Consider the following 5,665-nt stretch of genomic DNA (forward strand, 5'->3'; position numbering starts at 1 on the left):
GCAGCTGGAAGTCATTATCCTAAGCAAATTAACTCAGCAACAGAAAACCAAACACTGCATGTTCTCACCTCTAACTTGTGGGAGCTAAACATTGGTTACACATGGATGTAAAGATGAGAGCAACAGTCACGGGTGACTACTAGAAGTGGGAAGGAAGAAGGAGGAAGGAAAGGGCTGAAAAACCGTCTATTGGGTCCTAGGCTCACTACCTGCATGACAGGATCATTAGTACCCCAAACCTCAGCATTATGCAATTTATACCCATGTAACAAAGCTGCACATGTACCCCCTGAATCTAAAATAGAACTTGCAATTAAAATTTTTTTTAAATTTAATTCATTAATGTAAGTTATCTCTCTATTTAACTCTTCTTTAATTTCTCTGGTCAGTGTTTTGTGGTTTTCTTCATATATATCTTTTACATATTTTTTCTTAGGTTTATACCTGAGTATTTCTTATTTTTGCTGTAATTGTAAATTGTGTTGTATTTCTAATTCCAATTTGCAATTATTCATTGCTGATAGGAAAGCAATTAAATTATATATATTAACTTTTTGTACTATGACCTATAACTGTTTATTAGTTCTGGTAGTTTTAAAATGATTCTTGGGAGACAATTTCTGCATAGAAAATTATGTTTCCTGTGAACAAGGACAGTTTTATTCTTTCCTTCCCAATCTGTGTACAATTTATTTCCTTTTTAAATCTTTTTTCACTCTCTAGGGGCTTCATTACAAAGTTGAATAGGAGCGGTAAGAGGGGATATCCTTACCTAGTTCCCAATTTTAGAGAGAAAGCACCTAGTTTCTCAATATTAAGTAAAATGTTAGATATAGGTTTTTTTGTAGCTGTTCTTTATCGAGTTTAACAAGTTCTTGTGTATTCCTAGTTTATTGAAAGTTTTTATCACAAACGGATGTTGAATTTTGTCAAATACTTTTTCTGCATCAATTGATATGATCATTAGATTTTCTTCTGTATCATGTTGATGGGGATTATATTAATTGATTTTGAATGTTGAATCCTTTTTGCTTACCTAGAATAAATCCCATTTGGTTGTAACGTATAATATTTCTTACACATTGTTGTATTTAGTTTGCTAATATGCTGTGAGAATTTTTGCATCTATAGTCATTATAGCTATTGTTCTGCAGTTTTCATTTCTTGTAATGGCTTTATCTGGTTTTAGTATTAGGGTAAAGCTGATCTCATAGGATGAGTTATGAAGTGTTCCTTTTGCTTCCATTTTTGGAAGAGATTGTGAAATATTGATATAATTTACTTTTTAAATATTTGGTATAATTCACCAGTGAAGTTATCTGGGTCTGGTGATTACATTTTTTAGAAATTTACTAATTATTGATTCAGTTTCTTTAATAGTTATAGACCTATTCAGATGGTCTGTTTTTCCTAGTGTGAGTTGATAAATTTGTTTCTTTCAAGGAATTGGTCTTTGTTGTGAGCATGTAATTGCACATAGCATTTCTTTATAATCTTTGTAACATTCATGAAATCATTGTGATGACTCCTCTTTCTTTTCTGAAATTGGCCATTTGTGTCTTCTCTTGTTTATCTTTGTTAGACTCTCTGAAGTTTCATCAATTTTATTAATCTTTCCAAAGAACCAGCTTTTGGTTTATTTGATTATCTCTGGTTTTCTTGTTTTCATTGTTACTTATTTCTGCTTTAATTATATTATTTCTTTTCTTCTTTTTACTTTAGGCTTATATTGCTCTTCTTTCTCTAATTTCCTTATATGGAAGTCTAAGTTATTGAATTTCCATCTCTCTTCTTTTTAATACATTCATTTAATGCTATGCATTTCCCTCTATACATTGCTTTTGCTGCATCCTACAAATTTGGTAAGTTTTCATTCCCATTTAGTTAAAATATTTTAAAATTATCTTGAGATTTCTTCTTCTACACGTGGTATTTAGAAGTATGTTGTTTAATCCTCAAATATCTTGGGATTTTCCAGCTATCTTTCCGTTGCTGACTTCCAGTTTAATTCCACTGTGGTCTGAGAACAGACATTGTGAGATATCTATTCTTTTAAATTTGGTAGTGTGGCTTATGGCTTAGAGTATTGCCTGTCTTGGTGAGTGTGTCATGGGAACTTGAGAAAACTGTGTATTCTGTCATTGGTGGCTGTAGTATTTTATGTGTCAACTAGATCAAGTTGATTACTGGTGCTATTCAGTCCAATTTTTGTTGTTATTGTTGTTTTGCTTTTCGTTTGTTTGTTTTTACTGATTTTCTACCTGCTTGTTCTATGAGTTGCTGAAACAGGGATGTTGAAATCTCCAACTATAATAATCTATTTCTCTATATCTCCTTGTAGTTTTAGCAGTTTTTGCTTCACGTATTTTGTTAGGCATGTTAGGGATGTTGTTAGGGATGTTAATGGTTGTTATGTCTTATTAGATAATTGACTCCTTTATCATTATGTAATGCCCATCTTTATCTCTGGTAATTTTTTTTTGCTCAGAACTCTATTTTGTCTAAAATTAATACAGCTAGTCCAGCTTTCTTTTGGTTGATGTTAACATGATAGTTTTTTTCTCTACTCCTTTACTTCTAATCTTTTTGTGTTTTAAAGTGGGTTTCTTCTGGAGAACATATAGTTGGACCCTTTAAAAAATCCTCTCCAACAATCTCTGTTTTTAAAATTGGTTTATTTAGATCATTCACATTTAATATGATTATTGATAAAGTTGGATTAATTATCTACCATGTTTGCAACTGTTTTGCAATCATTGCACTTATTATTTGCTTCTTTTCTTTCTTCCCCTCTATTAGTTTGCTAGGGCTGCGATAAGAAAATACCACATACTGGATGGCTTAAATAACATAAATTTATTTTCTTACAGTTCTGGATGCTAGAAGTCCAAGATCAAGATGTTGGCAGGGTTGGTTTCCTATGAGACCTCTCTCCTTGTCTTGCAAATCATTGCTTTCTTGCTGTGTCCTCATGTGGTCTTCCCTCTGTGTATGATTTTGTCTTGATTGCTTCTTCTTCACCAATCATATTGGGTTAGGACCCATGCTAAGGACCTCATTTTATGTTATTATCTCTTTAAAGGCCGTATCTCCAAATACAGTCACATTCTGAGGTTCTGAGAATATTTACATATGACTTTGGTGGGGTGGGGGAAGGCAAAATTCAACCTCTCACACCTTCTCTTTCTACCTTCTCTTGTCTTAATTGAGTATTTCATGAGATTCTATTTTCTCCTCTCTCTTAGTATAATTGTTATTCTTCTCTTTGAATTTCTTTTCTTCCACTAGAGTTTGTAATATATATTTACAACTAATATAAGATCATATGCCACTTCACCTGTAGTGCAGATACCTTAAAACAATATAGTTCCTATTTTTTCCTCCTATTTCTTACAATGTTGCTTTCACTAATTAAAATTACCCATATGCTACAATCACTCAATACCTTATTACTATTATTACTCTAAACAAAGAGTTACCTTTTAGATCTATTAAGAATAAGAAAAACTGAAGACTCTATTTTACGTTTATTCACTCTTCCTCAAGGTTCTTTTCTTTTTGTAAACCTGAGTTTCTGATCTATGTCATTTTTCTTCTCCCTGAAGAACTTTTAACATTTCTTGCAGGGCCCACTGCTGATTTGAGTTGGATTTGTTTGTTTAAGAAAGTCTTTCTTGGCCTGGCGCGGTGGCTCATTCCTGTAATCCCAGCACTTTGGGAGGCCGAGGCAGGTGGATCACGAGGTCAGGAGATCGAGACCACCCTGGCTAACACGGTGAAACCCCATCTCTACTAAAAATACAAAAAATTAGCCGGGCGTGGTGGGTGCCTGTAGTCCCAGCTACTCGGGAGGCTGAGGCAGCAGAATGGCGTCAACCCGGGAGGCGGAGCTTGCAGTGAGCCGAGATTGCGCCACTGCACTCCAGCCTGGGCGACAGAGCGAGACTCTGTCTCAAAAAACAAAATAGTCTTTCTTTTTCCTTTTTAAAGAAGTTCACTGGGTATAGAAATCTCAGTGGGTGGTTTTTGTTTCTCAACACATAAGTACCTCACTCCACTCTCTTCTTGCTTGCATGGTTTCTGATAAGAAGTCCACTGTAATTCTTGTTCTTGGTCTTCTATAGGTCAGGTGCCCTCTTTTCTGGCTTCTTTTAATACTTTTTCTTTGCTTTTGTTTTTCTGAAGTTTAAAAATAATACGTCTACATGTTGTTTTTTTTTTTTGGTGTTTATTCTGCTTGGTGTTCTCCCAGTCTCCTGGAACTATGGTTTGGTGTTCTCATTAATTTTGAAAAATTCTCTGTCATTATTACAGCAAATATTTTTCTCTGTTTTCTCTTTCTTCCTCTTCTTGTATTCTAATTATGTATCTATTATACCTTTGACATTATCACAGTTTTGATATTTTTTTGATTTTTTTCTGATATTTTCTTTTTTTCCCCATTCTTTTTCTGTCCTCTCCTTATTTTTCAGCTTTATTATGGGTTTCCTTGTAAAAAGAGACCAAAATAAATGTGGAGCTACCTCATATCTATAGAATAAGGAATCACACAGTACCATAGTCACCTAACAAAAGCAAAAAAACCCTCAAAATTAAAAACTGTTTTACCCTTCAACTGCTGATGTTATATATAATATATCACAAGTAAGCATAGCTGTGCATTCATGAGCTGATTCTATTAACTTGCAGAATTTTAGAGATGAGCACATGTAAGCATATGGATACTCCCCTACCTTACAAAGTAAAAGCAAGCATTTTCTATTAATTTTTTTTACTTCTGTGTAAAACGAAGAACTCCCAGAGGTCAAATAAGAAAATTATACCAAACTCAAAGCACTATAAAGTCATGAAAAAAAGAAGACTCTGAGGTACAAGTCAAGCAATATAATTTTAGGTATTCCCAGCAACCATTGCATCTCACAAGTAAGATCTATTTAAAAAAAAATCTCAAGTTCCAAAAAATCAATAATCTAGTCTCTAAAATCAGATGTAAGACTATGACCCACAGAAGACACCCAAATTTTTGTCACGGTAGCAAAGTAAATGGTTTTACTAAAAGCTGCTGACCTTTCTATCAGTAGTAACCATAAGGAGGCTGCTGGTTGTAACCATAGTGTCAATATTGATGGGGATAGTAAGGTTCTTGTCTGTGTTATGGGTAATGTTACCCCCAGAATCATCCATGCCACTGATTGGATCAATTGTCAGTTGGCCATCCCTGGCTGCTATCCCTGCCTCTGAACTGTCTGTTATCTTGCAACTGATTGCCTCTATTTCTTTGGTTCCCAGCAGCTCTGCTACTCCATTCCTCAACAATTAGAGGGGACTCAGGAGGGCATTTCAGGTATTGCTGATACTCCCTGTCACCTTCTGTGAATCTACTAGCAAACATCTCTTCAAAAGTTGGAACAGCTTTGGAAGTGTCAGTCATTCTGAAATTCCCAAAGATTTGAGGAAGGTGTTTGCTTAATGTTTAGGTTGTTTAAAATCCACCAAAGGCTGTGTCAATCCACCTTGGGCCGAACCCTGCCAGAGAGACACTGAGAGGTTGCAGGAGAGGTGCCTCTGGCCCAGCATGCCTGGAAGTCCAGACCACTCCAGCTCTCTAAGGTAATGGAGTCCCTCCCACTAGCATCTGACAACCACCTCCCATCTTTTTTCTCTT

At 35.0% G+C, this 5,665-nt stretch overlaps 1 pseudogene; it reads right to left on the bottom strand.

Moving 5' to 3' along the window:
• Positions 1–5,074: 5,074 nt before the first annotated feature.
• LOC116457524 (RNA guanine-N7 methyltransferase-activating subunit-like protein) lies at positions 5,075–5,431 on the bottom strand (annotated as a pseudogene).
• Positions 5,432–5,665: the final 234 nt, after the last annotated feature.

The sequence above is a fragment of the Hylobates moloch genome, unplaced genomic scaffold (assembly GCF_009828535.3).
Source record: "Hylobates moloch isolate HMO894 unplaced genomic scaffold, HMol_V3 SCAFFOLD_18, whole genome shotgun sequence".
NCBI lineage: Eukaryota > Metazoa > Chordata > Mammalia > Primates > Hylobatidae > Hylobates > Hylobates moloch.